The sequence below is a fragment of the Sus scrofa genome, chromosome X (assembly GCF_054392235.1).
Source record: "Sus scrofa isolate SSC_HxYL_T2T_F1_AM1 chromosome X, Sscrofa_HxYL_maternal_Yorkshire_Landrace_v2.0, whole genome shotgun sequence".
Taxonomy (NCBI): Eukaryota; Metazoa; Chordata; class Mammalia; order Artiodactyla; family Suidae; genus Sus; species Sus scrofa.
This window is the reverse complement of record NC_139401.1, coordinates 128,786,146-128,807,864: the sequence shown is the minus strand read 5'-3', so window position 1 is coordinate 128,807,864 and position 21,719 is coordinate 128,786,146. Positions and strand designations below refer to the sequence as shown.

At 40.1% G+C, this 21,719-nt stretch overlaps 1 protein-coding gene and 1 long non-coding RNA gene across 5 annotated transcripts in view; one reads left to right on the top strand and one right to left on the bottom strand.

The window, feature by feature from the left end:
* LOC110257660 (uncharacterized) overlaps positions 1-19,146 on the bottom strand; it is a 283,513-nt gene extending 264,367 nt beyond the window's left edge. Inside the window, exons 1-2 of the long non-coding RNA XR_002340574.2 lie at positions 18,913-19,146; positions 14,900-15,058 (exon numbers count right to left, since the gene is read on the bottom strand). This is a non-coding gene — a long non-coding RNA (uncharacterized LOC110257660). The remainder of the gene's footprint in view (positions 1-14,899; positions 15,059-18,912) is intronic.
* Positions 19,147-19,279: 133 nt separating this feature from the next.
* Positions 19,280-21,719, top strand: part of LOC102157658 (putative MAGE domain-containing protein MAGEA13P) — a 118,381-nt gene continuing 115,941 nt past the window's right edge. For 2 of the 4 annotated variants that reach the window (XM_013986472.3, XM_085007273.1), the window contains exon 1: positions 19,280-19,419. The gene's annotated coding sequence lies outside the window, so the exon portion shown is untranslated. Of the gene's footprint in view, positions 19,515-21,719 lie in introns of all 4 variants that reach the window. The other 2 variants (XM_013986473.3, XM_085007274.1) reach the window with 1 other exon arrangement.

Here is a 21,719-nt window from a genome sequence, read left to right as displayed (position 1 = left end):
AATTTTAAATATCTACCCGCCCAACACAGGTTCACTACAATATATAAGGCAACTGTTAACAACCTTAAAAGGAGAAATCGACAATAACACAATCATAGTGGGGGACTTTAACACCCCACTTAACAGCAATGGAGAGATCAACCAGACAGAAAATCAATAAGGAAACACAGGCCCTGAATGATGCATTAAACCAGATTGACTTAATATATATTTATAGAACATTCCATCCAGAAGCAACAGAGGACACATTCTTCTCAACTGCACATGGAACATTCCATCCTGGGCTCACATCCTGGGCTACAAATCCAACCTCGGTAATGTTAAGAAAATTGAAATCATATCAAGCATCTTTTCCGACCACAATGCTATACGACTGGAAATCAACAAGAAAAAAACTCCAAAAAACACAAACATGTGGAGACTAAACAACATGCTACTAAACAACCAATGGATCACTGAAGAAATCAAAGAGGAAATTTAAAAATACCTAGAAGCAAATGACGACAAAGATACGACACTCCAAAATCTATGGGATGAAGCAAAAGCCGTTCTAAGAGGAGAGTTTATAGCAATACGAGCCCACCTCAGGAAACAAGAAAAAGCTCAAATAAACAAGCTAACTTTACATCTAAAGCAGCTCGAGAGAGAAGAACAGACAAGACCTAAAGTTAGTAGAAGGATAGAAATCATAAAGATCAGAGCAGAAATCAGTGAAATAGAAACAAAGAAAACTATAGGGAAGATCAATGAAACGAAAAGCTGGTTCTTTGAAAAGATCAACAAAATTGATAAACCCCTAGCCAGACTTATCAAGAAAAAAAGAGAGGACTCAAATCAATAAAATTAGAAATGAAAAAGGAAAAGCAACAACGGACATCACAGAAATACAAAGGATCATAAGAGACTACTACATCCAACTATACGCCAATGAAATGGAAAACCTAGAAGAAATGGACAAATTCTTAGAAAAGTACAATCTTCCAAGACTAAACCAAGACAAAATAGAAAAGATGAATGGACCAATCACAAGAAGTGAAATTGAAACTGTGATTAAAAAACTTCCAACAAACAAAAGTCCAGGACCAGATGGCTTCACAGGCGAATTCTATCAAACATTTAGAGAAGAGCTAACATCTATCCTTCTGGAACTATTTCAAAAAATTGCAGAGGAAGGGATACTCCCAAACTCATTCTATGAGGCCACCATCACCCTGGTACCAAAACCAGACAAAGATTCCACAAAAAAAGAAAACTATAGGCCAATTTCACCGATGAACATCAATGCAAAAATCCTCAACAAAATACTAGCAAACTGCATCCAACAATACATTAAAAGGATTATACATCATGATCAAGTGGGATTTATCCCAGGGATGTAAGGGTTCTTCAATATCCGCACATCCATCAGTGTGATACACCACATTAACAAACTGAAGAATAAAAACCATATGATCCTCTCAATAGACGCCAAAGAAGCCTTTGACAAAATCCAACACCCATTTCTGATAAAAACCCTTCAGAAAGTGGGCATAACAGGAACCTACCTCAACATAATAAAGGCCATATACGACAAACCCACAGCAAACATCATTCTCAATGGTGAAAAGCTGAAAGAATTCCCCCTGAGATCAGGAACAAGACAAGGATGTCCGCTCTTGCCACTACTCTTCAACATAGTTCTGGAAGTCCTAGCCACAGCAATCAGAGAAGTAAAAGAAATAAAAGGAATTGAAATTGGAAAGGAAGAAGTAAAACTATCACTATTTGCAGATGACATGATACTATACCTAGAGAATCCTAAAGACTCTACCAGAAAACTGTTAGAGCTCATTCACAAATTTGGCAAAGTCTCAGGATACAAAATCAATACACAGAAATCAACGGCATTTCTATACACTAACAATGAGAGAGCAGAAAAAGAAATTAGGGAAGCAATCCCTTTTACCATCACATCCGAAAGAATAAAATACCTAGGAGTAAACCTACCTAAAGAGACAAAAGACCTGTACTCTGAAAACTACAAGCCACTGATGAAAGAAATCAAAGATGACACAAATAGATGGAAAGATATACCAGGCTCATGGATTGGAAGAGTTAAATTATCAAAATGACTATACTACCTAAGGCAATCTACAGATTCAATGCAGTCCCTATCAAATTACCAAGGACAGTTTTCACAGAACTCGAACAAAATATTTTAAAGTTTGTTTGGAAGCACAAATGCCCAGAATAACCAAAGACATTGTGAAAAAGAAAAATGGAGCTGGAGGAATCAGGCTCCTGGACTTCAGACTATACTACAAAGCAACAGTCATCAAAACCGCATGGTGCTGGCACAAAGATAGAAATATAGATCAGTGGAACAGGATAGAAAGCCCAGAATTAAACCCACACACCTATAGCCAACTAATCTATGACAAAGGAGGCAAGGATATACAATGGAGAAAGGACAGCTTGCTCAATAAGTGGTGCTGGAAAAACTGGACAGCCACATAGAAAAGAATGAAATTAGAACACTCCCTAACATCATACACAAAAATCAACTCCAAATGGATTAAAGTCCTAGATAGAAGGCCAGACACTATAAAACTCTTAAAGGAAAACATAAGCCAAACCCTCTCAGACGTAAATGACAGCAACATCTTCTCAGATCCACCTCTTAGAGTACTGGCAGTAAAAACAAAAATAAACAATTGGGAATTAATCAAACTTCAAAGTTTCTGCACAGCAAAGGAAACTCTAAACAACACAAAAAGACAACCCACAGAATGGGAGAAAATATTTGCAAGTGAATCGACAGACAAGGGATTAATCTCCAAAATTTATAAACACTTTCTGCAGCTCCATACCAAAAAAAAAAAAAAAACCCCATCAAAAAAGGGACAGAAGATCTAAACAGACAGTTCTCCAAAGAAGACATACAGATGGCCAAAAAAACACATGAAAAGATGTTCAACATCACTCATTATTAGAGAAATGCAAATCAAAACCACTCTGAGGTACCATCTTACACCAGCCAGAATGGCCATCATCCAAGAGTCTACAAACAATAAGTGCTAGAGAGGGTGTGGAGAAAAAGGAACACTAGTACACTGTTGGTGGGATTGTAAATTGGTGCAACCACTGTGGAAAGCAGTGTGGCGATTCCTCAGAAAACTAAAAATAGAACTATCATTTGATCCAGCAATCTCACTCCTGGGCATCTATCCACAGAAAACCACGACTCGCAAAGACACATGTACTCCAATGTTTATTGCAGCACTATTTACAATAGCCAACACATGGAAACAATCTAAATGTCCATCAACAGAGGAGTGGATCCAGAAGATGTGGTACATATACACAATGGAATATTACTCAGCCATTAAAAGGAACGAAATGCCAGCATTTTTAGCAACATGGATGGACCTAGAAATTATCATGCTAAGTGAAGTCAGCCATACAATGAGACACCAACATCAAATGCTTCCACTGACATGTGGAATCTGAAAAAAGGACGGATGGAACTTCTTTGCAAAACAGATGCTGACTCACAGATGCTGAAAAACTTATGGTCTCCGGAGGAGACAGTTTGGGGGTGGGGGGATGTGCTTGGGCTGTGGGATGGAAATCCTGTGAGATTGGATTGTTATGATCATTATACAACTACAGATGCGATAAACTCATTTGAGTAATTTAAATAAATAAATAAATAAATAAAATAAAATTAAAAATTAACATTTATAAGATAAAGAATGGGAATTTGGAGGGCCTATACCTGCCCTCATTGAAGGTAAACAAGGAGGTGACCTGAAAGTCTTAGCTAGGTCGTTTGGGGCACTTACTTGTAGGCTGTTTCTCAGAACACAAAGCCACAAAATGTGGTGGTATTCCCTTAACAGTTGCTGTTTTCCAGGATCACAGGACTCTTGTAAAGTTCAGAATTGCCAGGTTTTATGTTAATCTAATTATGAGTTAGGCTTGTTTAATGTTTGCCATAGTTGTAGGTGCTAGAATTTTCAAATTTGTCTAGCTCTAGTCCTTGATTTTGTCTCTCCTATTGTCTTTGGGTTTCCCTAAAAATGCCTTCTTAAATAATAGAAGCACCTTCCTGCTCTTTAAGCTGTAATCCCCTGTTAGTGTACTGGAGCACTGTTGACTGAATGGTAAGGTACAGGGGGAGTAAGGCTATTTAATCCTGTTAAATCTGTCTTTCAGTTGTCTATGGGCTATGATCTTCACAAGCATTTCTCAGCTCACCATCAACCCCCTCAACTGGGTGATACAGGAAACTGAAAAAGGACTGGTGTTGAATAACTGTCCCTTCCTTGTGTCTGAGAAGACTGGTAAAATCTTTTCCCTTGGAGAGTAGGCCTTTATTATAAAGAATGCTTTATTGCAAAATGGATACTTTTCTCTTCCAGACCCTTGAAAGAATGTTTCTTGACTCTTTTCTGTGAGAGATCTGATGGGATTCCTGGACCCCATGAATGCATGGAGGGCTTCCTAAATACTATAGCTCCCAAGATTTTCTGACATTCTAGTCCATACTCAGCCTCTAGCAATTCATCAAAGTTTTAGTTAAGTATACACTGACCAGTTTATGGCTCCAGGATCTTCTACTCCAGGTAAATTGATCTCACCTGTGATTCTTTGTATTTTCCTGTTATCTGTATTTGGAAGTGGATTTTGCCCTGTGACTTCTACTCTCCAGTGGGTCCAGGAAAAATCATGTCTTTAGTTTGCTCAGCCTTTTTCTTGCTTTAATGATGGGAGTTTTGACTGTTAAGCTCTTTATATGTCAGAGCTGAAAGCAGAAGGCCTCAATGTCATTATTTTTTATGATTAAGAATCACTTTACATAATTTAAATTATAGAAAATCAAATGCGCTAATTAAAGATTTCTTCTATTTTTAAATTTGTTTATATTTATCCTTGTGTATGATCTGCTGTTTCCACTGATATGGATATTCTGAAATTTTTCTTTAACACAGTTAAAAGTTGAAGGAAATTCTAATTTTCTCCATTTGGAGATGAAATGAACACGTCTCATATTTTCATTGAGAAATTATTTTACTTCTTGTGTACACCTGTTTTTATTTTTAAAAGCATACTCATGCATGGAAATTTATCCAAAAATTAAAATTTAATAGCTCATCATTTTATATTGATGTTTAAGATATGCTGTTGAATTGTAGAAGATGCTCTTAAAATAACATCAGTAATTGTATACAGAATTGGAATTAGGCAAACTAAATACTATTTAGAAACAGTATTTTGTCTCTGCTTAAGAGCCCAAGAATGTCTCTAAAGAAGACCACTGCTAGAATTCTTAAATCGGCTCAATAAAATAAAAGTCACTGAATTCAAAAAGCAAGGATTTATGGATATTATATGATCTCCTTTGGCTAAGGAGAAACACAAATACTGAGAAATAAAATAGTACACATTTTGATATATATAAAGAAATTTGGTATATATAAAGTAAAGAAATAAAATAGTACACATTTTGGTATGTATAGAGTAAAGAAATGACACGTGGAAATTTTGCTTGGGTCTTGAGACTTATCACTGACTTTGGATGACAACTGGAATAAAGGTTATAATTTAAAAGATACACTAAGAATAATAGATTTAAATATTGATAAAATATTATGAAAAGTGTCATGAACAAATAAGACAGTCGAAAACCTGGAAAAATTGTAAAAATTACAAGATTACAATTACCTAGGTGATTTTAGTTACAAAAACACAACTTTAACTGCCTTAAAATACATTTAGAAAATTCTATTTTCTCAGTTTGGGTAGATTCTAGCATAGTTATATCAGAGCTCTGGGTCTAATTGTCTGTTTTTCTCTTGACTCCATATACTTTTCAGTTTGGCACCCTTCAAAATCAAAGATATTTGTGACTGGCAACTGGAGCTATATTATCTCTTTTCCATTCTAAGAGAAGAAAATTTTCTACCTCCCATAACCATCAAAAAAACGTCTTAAACTTATTTCTGATTAGACCACTCAAACACAGTCACTCTGTTCAAGGAGTATTTCCATCACCATGATTGACTTAAGCTTGGGCTAGTGCCTATCCCGGTGGACAAGAGGGTGTATTTACCCCGATTTCCTTAGTTTAGTATTTTTCATGGGAGTGCTACTTGCCATCTCTGAACCAATTACTGATCAGCTTGGAAATAAAGTAGTGACAGTGCCTGAACTAATCACCAAGCAAAGAAGTGACAACTATCAAAGTATAAAAAGATTTTCTATTTCACTAATAATCAAATATATATTTTAAAGTGAGATTAGGAGTTCCTGTCATGGCTCAGTGGGTAACAAATGCAACTAGGAACCATGAGGTTGCAGGTTCGATCCCTGGCCTTGCTCAGGGGGTTAAGGATCCAGCATTGCTATGAGCTGTGGTGTAGGTCGCAGACACGGCTGGGATTCTGTGTTGCTGTGGCTGTGGTGTAGGCTGGTGGCTACAGTTCCGATTAGATGCCTAGCCTGGGAATCTCCATATGCCACAGGTGCAGCCTCAGAAAAGACATAAATAAATAAATAAATAAATAAATAAATAAATAAATAAAGTGAGATTAATTGTTTACATATCATATGGGCAAAAATGAATAATACTATTTTAATACTATTTCCTATATTGGCTTGGCAAGTGTCTGAGGAAAATGGCATTCTCATCAATTTTTGGTGAGACTAAGAATTGGTAATAAAAACTTTTCTGAAAGATAGTGTGAGAATTCATATAAAAACTCTTTAAAAGAACATACATTTGAGGAAATCAAGATGGTGGAGTAGGAGGATGATGAACTCACCTTCCCCAACAAACACATCAAAAATGTGTCTACATGTGGAGCAACTGTCACTGAAAATAAACTGGAGACTGGCAGAAAGATTGTTATACAACCAAGGCTGCACAGGCAGGTCTACATGGGGTTGGGTAGGAGGGGAAAAGAAGCGATCAGGTTGGAACCTGCACCCTGAGGGGGGCACACAGAGGAGGGGGATATCACAGGCTCAGAGATCCTCCCTGTGGAGTGAGTGCTTCGAGCCATATATTGGCCACCCCCCAGCCCTGGGCTCAGACACCAACAAGACAGGTCCACTTACCCGGTTTGAAAAACAGTGAGACCAACAGGAGGACTATAAGAAACCTAGACTGCACTTGGGAAGAGCACCCACACACTTGCTTACTCATGAAACGAGGCAGACTGAAACTGCATGAGACTCTGGCTGGTTACCCAGAACTGCCCCGGGACATGCCCTGACCACACCGAGTGCCTGCTCTCATTCCGGGGTGCATCTCCCACTAGGCTGAAGGCTTCCATGGCTGAGGAGAGTGTGCAGGTGCAGGGGGTGGATCTGGCTCAGACCTGGCCTACATCTGGAGAGGTTGAGGGCAGCCTCACCAGTGCTCATGGAGGTGGCACACAGGGAGCATCTGGAACTCTGACTGGTGTGCTGGTACTGACCCAGTGCACACCCTGGCCCACACCGGGCACCCGCTCAGCCCCTCCTGCTCCAGTGCTGCTCTCCCTTGGAAAAGCTTCCAATGCTGGGGGGGGGGGGTATCTAGCTCAGACTTGAAACTCAGGGCTCCCCCACTAGCAACTGGGGGCCTAACCCTGCCCCGAATAGGGTGGTGTCAGTCACTGACAAGAGAAGCCATGGATCACACATGGCACTGGCTATGGCCCCTTCATCTCCAGCCTCACCTCCCACCAAGGTGAGAGCTAATAGCATACGCAAGGGGAAGATGTGATATGTGTTCATTTCAGATCCAGCTCTCCCACCAAAGTCACTGGGCACATCTAGGCTGTATAGGGATGCTCCCACACAACATACCCCTTCAAAATCGGTTTAGATAACTATTTCACCTAATTTCACATGGACAAAGTTAAGCAAAATTAGAAGACAGAGGAATTTGTTTCAAATGAAAGAACAAGAAAAAGAAAAAACCCTAAAAAGCAACTAAAGGAACAGAGATAAATTATTTACTAGATAAACAGTTGAAATCATTAGTAACAAGAATGCTAAGAATCAGGGAAGAGAATGGATGAACACAGAATTTTAACAAGGAACTAGAAAATATGCTATTGCCTTTGGAATGGATAAGCAGCGAGATCCTGATGTATAGCACTGGGAACTATATCTAGTCACTTATGATAGAGCATGATAATGTGAGAAAAAGAATATATATATGTATGTGTGACTGGATTACCTTCCTGTACAGTAGAAAACTGACAGAACACTGTGAACCAGGTATTATGGAAAAAATAAAAATCATTAAAAAAATAAAATAAAACAGTAGTGAAAAGAAAACAAAAACAAAAAAAGAACAACACCAAAAAAGAAAATATAAAAAAAAACAGTCAGAACTAAAGAACACAATAGCTAAAATGAAAAACACTCTAGAATGAATTAGCAGAGACAAGGTGACACACAAGAACATATACGTAATTTGGAAGATAGAATAATGGAAATTACACAATCAGAATAGTTAAAAGAAAAACAAATAAAAAATGAGGAAAAAGTAAGAACAGTTTATGGGAATTCTGAGACAATATCAAGCATAACAAGGGTCTCGAAGGAGAAGAGAGAGAAAGGGGTCAAAATGTATCTGATGAAATTATGACTGAAATCTTTCCAAACCTGAAGAGGGAAACAGATATACAGGTATAGGAAGCATAGACAGTCCCAAACAAGATAAACTGAAAGATACCCACAAGAAGATATATAATAATTAAAATGGCAAAAGGAAAAGAGAAATTCTAAAGGAATCAGGAGAAAAACACAGAATAACATAAAAGGGAGCCCCCACAATGCCATCAGCTGATTTTTGTATAGAAACTTTGTGAGCCAGAAAGGAGTGACATGATATATTTAGAGTGCTAAAAGGGAAATACCTACAACCTAGGATACTCTACCTGGCAAGATTATCATTGAGAATTGGTAGAGAGATGGAGAATTTCTCAGACAAGCAAAAACGAAAGTAGTCATCATTTCTAAACCAGTCCTGAAAGAAATATTAAAGGGTCTTCTCTAAGTGGAAAAAAAGATTACAACAAGAAGTAAGAATTCATGGAAAAGGAAAAATCCCACCAATAAAAGCAAATATATAGTGAAGGCTGTTAATCAACCACTTAAATAAGCTATTAGGAAGATTAAAAAGACAGAAAAAATTGTAAAGTCAACTATAATGGCAATAAACAGTGGAAGGGTAAACATGAAGATGTAAAATATGACATCAAAAACACAAAATGTGGTAGAAGGGAGTAAAAATACATAGCTATTTTAGAATGTGTTTGAACTTAAGTGACTACCACTTTAAAGCAAGCAGATTTAATTATAGGTCAATATATATGAACACCATGGTAACTATGTTATAATAAAAGCCTATAATAAACAAAAACTAGAGAGAAAGGAACACAAGCATACCACTAGAGAAAATCATCAAACCGCAAGGGAAGAGCCTAAAAGAAAAGGAAGAGACAAGTACTACAAAAGCAACCAGAAAGAAGTAACAAAATGGCAACATACCTATAAAAAAATCACTTTAAATGTCAAAGCACTAAACACTCCAATCAAAAGGGTGGCCAAATTAGATTAAAAAATAACAACAACAAGACCCATCTATATGCTGTTCACATGATACTCACTTCAGAGCAAAAGTCACACATAGACTGAAAGTGAGGGGATGGGAAAAGATATTTTATGCAAATGGACATGACAAGAAAGTTGAGGTAGCAATACTAATATCAGACAAGTTCACTTTAAAACAAAGTCTGTAACAAAAGACAAAGAAGAACATTGTATAATGGTAAAGAACACAAGAAGAGATATAACATTAATTAACATATGCATACAATACAGGAGTACCTAAATATATTAAGCAAATATTAGCAGACATAAAGGGAGAAAGTGGCAATAATAAAATAATTTTAGGGGACTTTAACACCTCACTTACATCAATGGCTAGATCTTCCCAACATAAAATCATTCAGACAATAGTGGTTTTAAATGACACATTAGACCAGTGGGACTTAATAGGTCTTATAGGACAGTCCATCCCCAAACAGCAGAATATACATTCTTCTCAAGTGCTCATGGGATGTTCTCCAGGATAGGTCATATGCTAGGCCTTTTCCTGACTTGTTCTCTTACTGGCAGCTCATCTCTGTCTGGTCTCCTCAAGCACCTAGTCCCACTTGTACCAGCCTCCTTACTTTATCAGAAGGGCACAGACAATGCTGAGTTGGGGCTTTTGCCATAGCTGTTTCCTCTGCCTAGAATTTATTCCCCAAGATGGCCAAAAGGTCAGTCTTTCACTTCTTAAAGTCTTGGCTAAAATGCCCTGGATTAATAAGGCCTTCCCTCACTAACCTCTGGGGAGGAAAAACTCCCCATTTCTCATAACCCATGAGTTTCTCTCTGTACTGTATAATTCGTGTTATGTTGTTAATGTTTACTTTCCATCTTCCCTGACTAGAATATAAGCCCCATGAAGGCAGGGGTCTATGTATCTTTGGTCATTGATGTGTCCCTTGCACCCACAAAAGTGCCTGAAACATAGGAGGGATTTAATATCTATCAAATGGGGAACAAAGATTACACCCAAGAATTACTGTTAATTTTTTTACAGTTAAATGAAAACAAATCCAGACTTAATGTAAGAAGAAACGTGATCTGAAAATACTACTGCAATAAGGAGAATGCCCTGACTACAAGTTTTTCCAGGGTCTCAAAATTGAACAGCAAAAGATGTTTCTTTATTAGGGAAGTGTAAGCAGGGCTAGCAGGAACTGTGTGTGTGTGTGTGTGTGTGTGTGTGTGTGTGAGAGAGAGAGAGAGAGAGAGAGAGAGAGAGAGAGAGAGAGAGAGAAAGAGAGAGAGAGAGAGAGAGAGAGTGTGTGTTTAGGGGCAAGTGGTGGGAATAAGCAGACAGCATGGTGGGGCAGTTTAACAGAAACTGTTTCTCTCTGTAGCGAGCTGATTCTCAGAATGAGCTGTTAAGGGAGCAAGGAATGTCTGAACCTCAATGCTGGCTCAAGCTTGGGGGAAACTAAAGTTCAGGGGAGAGAAGTCTGATGAAAGTTTAGTCAAGTCAGTGTGTATGTTATGAATAATTTTGAGCACTTGGTCAGTCTCTGTTGTTCTTTAAGAGAGGCAAAAATCTGTTCTTAAACATTATTATGGATAGAATTAAGAGTCACTCTGAGGTTAAGGTTGGTCAAAATATTTTGCAGTGTGGGCTGGCCTTCACATTCTTGTTTGCTTTTGTTTTGTTTTGTTTTTTGTCTTTTAGGGCCACATCATGGCAATGGAGGTTCCCAGGCAAAGGGTCAAATTGGAGCTGTAGCCACTGGCCTACACCATAGCCACAGCAATGTAGGATCTGAGCTGTGTCTGCGGCCTATACCACAGCTCACGGCAACGCTGGATCCTTAACCCACTGAGTGAGGCCAGGAATTGAACCTGCATCCTAATGGATACTAGTCAGATTCGTTTCCACTGAGCCACGATGGGAACTCCACATTTTTGTTGGCTTTGAAGTAATAGCTATGTTATATGTTGAGCATGTTGTCAAGTGACAGCTGTTGGAGGGTCTTAGAGATAAGGCACTGGTGAGAAGTATCCCTGGGAATACAATAACAAGAATGATGGTTAAAAGTTAAACAAGGGCATGAAACCAAAATCTGAGCTTGGAAGGGAGTCAGTCAAAAAGATTCTAGTACAATGAACCCAAAGTGTCCTTAGATGCCAAGTGAGAATCAGTGGTGATCTTATGCATTTTCCAGTTTGTGTTTTGAATACTTTTGGTAATGGCATAGACATCACAGATGTTTGGGAAAACCTATGATCAGCAGCTACTCTGACCCCTAATCACTATGTAAGTACCCCGTTGGAAGCCAGAATCATGTCCAATGCCAGATAGTTTTAGAGGACCATTGTTGGGGTAATGGTAGTTCTATGGTAATCATGGTGGTTCTGGTAAGACTGTCCACAGTCCTGCTTATTTCCCAGAGCAAAGCATGGATTTGTGGGAGTTTTTAAAGAACTCTAGAACTTTTGAAAGTGAGAAGACTTTGGTTTCTTAAATAATCAAGGACATGATAAAATCAACATAAAAGCACAAGGGATTACTCTAAGACACAATATTTCTGCCTTTTAGGTATATTACTTAGAAGTCAAAGAAAAACATATTTTCTTATTAAGAAGATGTACATATATACAATGGAATATTACTCAGCCATAAAATAGAATGAAATAATGCCATTTGCAGTGACATGGATGCAACTAGAGATTATCATACTAAGTGAAGTAAGTCAAAGACAAATATCACATGATATCACTTATATGTGGAATCTAATAAAAATGATGCAAAGAACTTATTTATAAAATAAAGCAAACACAGATTTCAAAATCAAACTTATGGTTACCAAAGGGGAAACTGTGGGAGGGGAGGGATAAATTAGGAGGATGAAATTAAGACATACACACTACTACATATAAAATAGATAACTAACAAGGACCTACTATACTGCACAGGGAAATCTACTCAATATTCTGCAATAACCTATATGGGAAAAAAGAATGGATATATGTGTATGTATAACGGATTCACTTTGCGGTTCACCTGAAGTTGATACAACATTGTAAGTCAACTATACTACCATAAAATTTTTTAAAGAGTATATCGAATCTAAAAAATAATACAAATAAATTTATATGCAAAACAGAAACAGATTCACAGATACAGAAAATAAACTTGTGGTTACCAAAGTGGAGGGGGAAGGAGAGAGGGACAAACTAGGGGTCTGGGATTAACAGATACAAACTCCCACACATAAAATAGATAAGCAGCAGAGATGTACTGTATAGCAAAGAGAATTCTAGGCATTATCTCATAGCAACTTATGATAGAGTATAATCTGCAAAAAATACTGAATCACTATGCTCTACACCTGAAATTAATACTATACGTCAACTATACTTCGACTTAAAAAAAGAAGAGATCAACAATCCTAGAAAATTTTGTCATTTAAGAGAGAAAATTCCAGTTTTGCATTGGCATAAAATTTGATATTAAAGTTATTTTCTTCATTATAAATAAACCCATTAATCTTTTGCTAGGTTTGAACACCACAAATAAAATTCCCCTCTACAACTTTTTATATGTACTTAAATTTTATCCTATATTTTCTTTTTATTTTTGAACAACCATTTTTACTTTAGGACAAAACCAGTTTTTTTTCTTGATTAAAAACATATCTTTTATACTTTGCATGCAGTTGTTTCTACATGTTACTATTATTCCAATAGAGTTTTATTCACATATTTTTTCATAGCATTTATTCACAGTAACTTTTATTTTAGAGAAAACTTAGAGATGGATAATTGTGAACTTCTGTCATAAATCAGTACTTTGTAGCAGATTGGCAGAGCTTATGAATATAGTCATAACTATCTTTTATAGTACAAATTGTCAATGAGGCAGAAATGAATCGTCATTACTAGACCCAAGCATATATAACCTTGAAAGTATGCTTAGTAGTGTACATGTATAATAGAACCACTCTGATTACAGAAATAATCATCACAGCATTGTAAATCAACCATGTGTCAATAAAACTTTAAAAAGAAAAAAAGAAAAATGTATGCTAGGTAATTAGTATTTCAGTATTTTACCTTTTTGAAAAGTGATCCAGTTTTTTAATGAATATTTATTAACTAACTTAGTATAAGTCTAAAGTTTTAACTTACCAAAAAATCTTGAAAATTGTTTTCAGGCTAACATATTACAAAACTTAGTGTCAAAATAAAGTTTGTCCAAATAATGATTTAATTTCGTTCAACATAAATTTACATTTTTTACACTCTTAAACATTTAATAGATTAGTGCTAGTGTATTAAATCAATAAACTTGTTTGAGTTTAGGAAGAATATCCCAAATAGAAAATGTATGGTTATATTTTATCTAAACTTGATAACTGTGAACTGAAGTTTGGCACTTGCCATCTGCCTCTACATGGACTAAACATGAGCCACTGCAGCTACAAACCTGCAGCATCCCCTGAGTGGAGCTCCAGGTGGAGACCAGGAGCGAGGCACTCTGTACTCTGTGAAAAGTGGAAGAACGTGTCTTCAGATAGTCAGATATTTTTAGAAGACGATTTTATGTGCCCAATTCTTGGATCTCCTCATATCTAGAAAAACACTAAAATCCTTCATGGTGATGCCTGCTCCTTGTGACTGTTAGTAACCTTCAGGAGATCAGCAACAAACGCAGAGAGGTGGTCTAGAGATGAAGTGACTATAGGACTTTGAAGGGCTGAAGTGGGACGGAGAGGGTTTGGCAGAGGTGGATAGAAGGATGGAGGAGATAGGATGTTGAAGGGGGCCATGTAAACCAAAGGATTCAGGGAGCTGAAGGGAAGTTTGAAGGTCAAGAGAAGGAAGGAGGATGGGGGAGTAATGGGAAGGGATGGTATGTGCTGAGTAATTAGGGGGAGTTCCCATGTTTCTGAGGCCACCAAAGTTCTAAATTGTCTTCATTAAAATATTGCTATTTGTTAAAAGATATTGAACGGAATGAAGGCCATAATGGTCGAGCAGGGAAAGAAGAGGGAGGAAACACAATAGAGTGAAGGTTCACCCATGGGATTAATTAATGAAGCAAAGGTAAGACCTTAAAGGAGCCAGAGTAGAGTACCCCCTTTTATAGTCCCTGTCTGAAGGGCCAAGAAAATTTCCTCCCCTGTTTTCTACTAGGAGAGTCAAGGAAAAATAGAACAGTCCTTACACTAAAGAGTAGGGAAGTTTCTTGCTCAAGAGTTAGGAAATGATCCCCTATTCAAAATACTAGAGAAAAGTGTCTTTGCTCAAAAGAATCAAAATAACTCCTTACCATGCTGTAACAGACACGATGTCCAGAGCACTGGTTTGAGAACGGAATTCACCAAAGGATTCCCGAATTCGTGAACAAGGTGCCATTAGTTACCTGGGCAGAGGTGACAGGGTTCCACAAGGAAAGTCCAGTCTTGAGGCAATTCATGGCAATATTAAACTGTCAAAACAAATCCAGACTTAAGTAACAGAGACTTTATTCAAAAAGACTATTGCAACAGAACAGGAAGACTGCTCTGATCACAAGATCCACAGGCATCTCAAAATCAAACAGAAAAGGCTTTTTTTCAGCCTCTACATGGATTAAATCATGAGCCACTGCAGCTGCCAACAGGCAACAACCCCTGAGCAGAGCTCAGGGTGAAAATCAGGAGTGAAGAACTCTGTGTTCTGGAAAAACTGGAAGAATAGGTCTTCAGATAGCCAGATATTTTTAGAAGATTTTATGTGCCCAATTCTTGCATCTCTTCGTATCTAGAAAAACACTAAAATCCTATATGGTGATGTCTGCTCCTTGAGGCTGGTAGCAACCTTAAGGAGATCAGCAACAAACTTTTGTAAAATGTGTGTGTGGCTGCATGCACTTCCCCCTCACTTTTATCATATCCTGATATCCCCTCCCCCTTTCCTCTTAAGGTGGTATTTCAGAGCTATCTGAGATACCATCTGAAATACCATTGCCCTGTCTGTAGTTAAGGATAAAACAAAGAATGTCATGGTCATGATGAACGCAGTCACCTCCAAGGGTGAGAGGCAGTGAGTCCTGCGGACTGTGAAAACTCAGGATACTGGCCCTGATAGCAGAGGTGCATATCAAAGGAATGATTTCAATGAGCCCAGGCCTTTTGCTCCTGCTACCTGCAAAAACTCCTATATATCCTAGCTCCTTCCTTGCCTCCTCAAAGCAGTTTCTCAGGGCTACGTGAGATACTGTCTCAGTCCTAATTTTGCCCCAAATAAAACTCAACTCTCAACTTTCAGGTTGTGCATTTTTAAAAGCCGACTATAGGGAGGGATAAGCAGGGCTAGCAGAACTCTGCTGGGAGATGAGGGGAAGCTGGGGGGTGGGGGGTAAGCATGGTTAGAGCAGTTTAAGAGAAAATGTTTGTCTTATGGACAGCCAGGAGTGAGCGTCATCTTAGCGATTGCTTAAGCTTAAGGGTGAATCAGACTTTAGGGGTCTGTGCAAAGAAGACTGAATGACACTTGGTCAACCTGTAGATGAAAAAATGTTGCCTGCCACATCAATAAGCAAAGAGTGTTAGAGCCACCACACCAGCAGCCACTGTAACCACCCCAACTGTGTGCTCAGAGGGGATTCAGGTTGGAGAAAAGCAGGATGCTGGCCCATCTAGATAGTTAAGATGCATATCAAAGGAATGACTTCAATGAGCCCAGGCTCTAGCATCTTCCCATACACAGAAAAGCTAAATTCATTAACTTAAGATGTCTGGTTTTCTTTAATTAACAGTACTTTTTTGATGTTCAGGCTTTTTGTTGCAAAACTTTTTTGATGTTCAGGCTTTTTGTTGCAAAACTTCTATATATCCCAGCTCCTCCCTGATGTTTTTGGAGCAGTACCTTAGAGCTGTCTATCTAGAAGGCTGTCTTCCAGGCTGCAGTACTCAGTTTTGTTTGCCAAATAAAATATAATTCTCACCTTTAAGGTTGTGCATTTTTTTTTAAAGTTATAGTTGATTTACATTGTTCTGTCAATTTCTGCTGTACAGCAAAGTGACCCAGTCATACATCTATACACACTCTCTCATATGATATTTCATCAGGTACCATCAGAAGTGACTGGACGTAGTTCCACGTGCTATACGGCTACGCATTTTTTTAATAATTTTTTTATTTTCCCACTGTACAGCAAGGGGGTCAGGTTATCCTTACATGTATACATTACATTTGCTACGCATTTTTTAAGTCAACAAACCAATGGGTTACTTATGAATAATTGTGAGCCATTACTATTCTGAAAATTCTTCCTGAATTCCCACTTTGCCTCTCTTTTCCCTTTGGTATTGCTCAATGTGCTCCAGAATGATAAAAATATCATACTGAGGCAGAATACTAACTCAGTCAGTGTAGGAGCATGGGCTTCAATGCATTCTCTGATATGGCTATTGATTAACATTTGTGGTTTAAGGGCTCCAGAGAGTAATTCCCCACAGGCCTTGTTTTATTACAGGAAGTGAGCTTCCCCACAAGCTTTGTTTACTATAGGAAGTATGCCTTCCCCACAGGCCTTGTTTACTATAGGAAATGTGCCTTCCCCCACATGGACCTTAATCTTTAACCCACACCTCAACTGATAGAAAGGAATGAGAGGAAGGGTGACTTAGTCCAAGGGAAGAGAAGGACAAAGAAATCATAAAATTTATGGGACATTTCCACCCCTAAAACCCCTACTGGACAAGGACTGATATAGGTAACTGGGCAAGGCCAATGGGAGAAAACTGCATCTTTCTCGACCCCACGTTGGTTACCCACCCCCCCATCTTTAAGGGATAAAAACCCCCATAGGACAATAGAGAGCAGGGGGGCTCTTCCCCCCACTCCCAGCAGCCCTGGGAGCTACTTGCTTTCCGGTAATAAAGACTTTGCTTGCTTGCCGCCTGTGTGTTTGCAAAGTTCATTCTTTGACTGAACCCGGATTCTGGTAACATCTTCCCACAGCAATACTTTAGAAGGTCACATCCTCAGGAAAGCCAAGTTTCCAGTATCACCATGGCCTGAGCCTCTCAGACTTCAGTGTCCCCTGGTAAAACTTCAAGGAGATCCTAACCTTTTTCATCCTCACAGACAGGTTTGTCCAGAGCTATTCCTGCCACTCTCTTAGAACAACTACATAATTATCACTATCAGTAACTTGAATTAAGCAAATATTCACAACCATTTATCTGAGATCATGTCCACTTCCTATGCAGACACTGTCACTGACATTTCAGGTAAAATTGTAGTCATTTTCCAGCAAGGAGACGAGATCATGGTGCCCCCAACTTTTACTCAGGGTTCAGATGGCCCTTTCCACACCTGTTGACTGTGACTAGTGCAGGCACTGTCCCCTCAGGTAATGGCACTTCGTAAGTCACTTTTTTCCCAGGTAGTTCTTTTTGTTGTTGTTGTTGTTGTTGTTGTTTTTGTCTTTTTGTCTTTTGTTGTTGTTGTTGTTGCTATTTCTTGGGCCGCTCCCGCGGCATATGGAGGTTCCCAGGCTAGGGGTCGAATCGGAGCTGTAGCCACCGGCCTACGCCAGAGCCACAGCAACGCGGGATCCGAGCCGCGTCTGCAACCTACACCACAGCTCACGGCAACGCCGGATCGTTAACCCACTGAGCAAGGGCAGGGACCGAACCCGCAACCTCATGGTTCCTAGTCGGATTCGTTAACCACTGCGCCACGACGGGAACTCCCCAGGTAGTTCTTACATTCCTAAAAGGAACTGAATATAATCTCAGTGTATGGAGTAATAAGTATCTGGATAAAAGTTACTCAATGGTTTGGAACATAATCTTAAGTCTAATTATACAGTCAAGGGAGATTTTTTTTTTTAATTTTTAAATTTTTTTTTTTTTTTGTAGGGAACTACCCTCAAAAAAAGGGCAGGAGCCACCCTTGTCTACCTGCTTCAGGACCATGTGGCAGGCCTCTGTGGACAAAGAATGTCACTTGCCATCTCAGTAAACAACGGGACATTTCAGCCACAAAGCCTGAAGCCACCGCAGCTTCTCGAGCCCACATCCCCCCCCTCCCCCCGGCCGCCGGCCACAGTGCTCCCTGAGGGGATTCAGGAGAAAGAAAACTGGATACTGGCCCTAGAGAGTTAAGATGTATATTTTAACGAAATAATTTCAATAAGCACAGATTCCAGTATCTTCCCACACACAGAAAAGCGCTAAATTCATTAACTGGCAATATCTAGTTTTATGATTAGCGGTAAATTTTCAATGTTCGACTCCATGTTTGTTCGTTTTCGGCAAAATCTCCTGTATATCCTGGCTCCTCCCTTACCTCTCTGGAACAGTCCTCGGAGCTCTCTTAGAGGCTACTTCCCAAGTTCGCTTAAGGTCCAAACAAACTTCGCAAGTTTTAGGTCGCGCGTTTTTCTTCATTCAACACCTCCTCCATTTTCGCCACGATGGTGCTGTCTGAAATCTTTTCTCTTGTCTCTGACTGAAAATACTTAAGTTGACGTAACCGACTCTAACCCTTAGGCTACCTGTATTGAAGGCGTTAACGCTTTTCAGCTCCCAGAAGGGCCTGGGCCTGGCGGTGTGGGAACTACATTTCCCAGAACGCTCTGCGGCCAGAGCGCAGTGTGGCTGGACCAATGAGGAGTCCGGAGAGGGACGTTTCTGTCTCCTACGCGCCACTTCGGGGCGGGACTTCTGGCCTAGCCCTCCTGGCGGTTATTTCATCTGTTCTTGGCTGAGTCCCCTGGATCAGAGGTTCCAGAGCAGTCGTACCCGAGGTGGCGGGAGAGAAAGCGTGATCCCCCTGCACAAAGGAGGGTCTCAGGTGCGTCAGGGCTGGGTTCGACGGAGCTCGGGTCTCCGCCCTTGTCCACCGCCGCCGGTTTTGTTGGAGGCGGCTATGCCGTCGGACTGACGCAGGTGGGTCCTGCTTTTTCCAGGTCGTCACCCAACCCGACCAGCACCTCTGAATCCTAAAGCCCCGAATGAAGGTGCCTGCTTAGGTTACTGAAACACAGGCAGCTGTGGCCGGACAATAGGGTGCCCCCGAGTGGTGTCCCCTCCCGACAGCCAGTGAGATAAGATATAGGAGAGTTGCAGTAGAGGGACTAGCGTGTACTATGGCTTAGATGTGAGACGGAATCGGGAGCATGCATTTGGCAAACCTAGGGAGCGTGAGGGGAGGAGTCACATCTGGAATGGCCACCTGGACAGCTGGACATTCCTTCCCAGGGCTCTACAGGCCTTGTGGAGTTGTGAACAGAAAAGGGACAAAATCTGGGTTAAGATTTTAAAAGTTTCCCCAAGGTGGCTCACAGAGAACGGGAGGTGGGAGATGGGAGGTGGAGAAACCCGTGAGGAGGATGCAGCAATAGATTGGGCCAGACCAGAATGATTGCAAAGCCCTTGCCCTAACTGCATCAGATGGTGTGAGGGAAGGAAGGGTGTGAAGGGCCATCCTAAGATTTTGTTTGTTTGTTTTTTCTTTTTTTTTTTTTTCCTGAACATGTGAGAGAATAGAGATGGAGATGTTGGGTGGAGGGAGCAGGGTGTGTGTTGGGAGGAAGGTCAGAGGTGGGATTTGGGGCTTGGTGATTGTGAGATGTTCAGAAGTAAATGTATGTATGTGTGAGAGAGACAGAGACAGAGACATGAACAGCTGGGCAAGTCAGTCTGCAGTTTTAGGAGGGGTCCAGGCTGGAGATGTCAAGGTAGCTTTAGAGGTGGACCAGAGCACAGCCAGGGGATTAGGTTTAGGAGAGGGAATCTTAAAGTTATTTCCAATGGGCCCGAAGTGACATAGGGAAGGGCCATAGTAGGTAGAGCAAGTGGGCATCCCTCGAACTGCCTCTTCCAGGGGAGGGGGACCTTCAGTCACAGCAGTTCTGGCTGTTTCCTGAGGGAAGAGAGGCTCGCACTGGGTAAGGAGCCAGAAGTGGGGAACAGTCTGTGTTCATTTCCCTGTGGGCTCAGCAAGACGTTGTGTCTACTCCCTGTGAGTAAGAGAAGAGCCAGACCAGAGCAGTGTGTCAGCTCCTCCAGCTCATCAAACCCTTGGGCAGGAGCGATGATCCAGTACTCCAATGGAAGTTTCCTTGAGGAGGTTTGCCCTCGGGGGAGCATGCATCAGGCAGGCTGCTCTGCTGAAAGAGTGAGCATACCACTGGCTTGTTCAGACCTACTCCCCAGAGTGTATTTATTTATGAAGTCATTGCTTCTTTAAACCTGTCTTTAAATAAAAACACACAATAGAAATTTACAACTTAAGGATTTAACTAGTTCTTACCAATTGTTTGAAGTTACTCTACTTCTAAACATTTGGCTAAAAATCAAAAGTCTTAGCTATCATATTCACTTAAATGCTTAAAAAGCAGGAAAGCCACCCACATTTTCGAAAGCTCATCACCTTATTCACACTGAAAACATTTACCGAAGTGGTAATCCTATGGACAGTAAAGATTGAGATTTAGCACTAAATCGTTTAGCATTAAAGCCTTTGATAACCCACAAGAGCCCTTTGGGCAGGGGGTGCCATTTCGTTGCCTCTTTGACAGGTCAGTGTCCTCACACTGAGGCACAGAGAGGTTGATCCCGTATGCAAGTTCACACAGTGGGTCCACAGCAGCACCGTAATTTGAAGCCAGATGTCCCTTTGGATATAAACATACACCAGTCCCAGTCATCCTCTTTACTTTCATCATAGCCCTGATGGCCATCAGGACTTGCCTTATTTTTTCATTGGTTGTCCATGTGGTTTCATTCTTCACCTTTCCCACTGCCACCCAGCCACACCAACCTGAATGTGCCAGGCTCCTTCCCTCTTCCTGGCCTTTGCCTTCGGAGTTCTCTCTGACTGGGCCACTGTCACCAGATCTCTCCTTGGCCACCCTTTCACATCCTTCCAGGCTCTGCTCAAGTGTCACCTCTTTGAAGAGGTCTTTCCTGGCAGTTCTAGCTAAGTAGCCCCTGTCCCCGCCTGCCCTCATTTTGGCTTTTTTTTTTTTTTTCAAATGCAGGGAATTTGGCATAGTGACAAAAGCCAAGATGCAGGCTGAGTTGAACTTTTCTAGGTTGCTGAGGGAGTAAATAGGGAAAATACTAACAACAAAATAACCATAAGTGTTG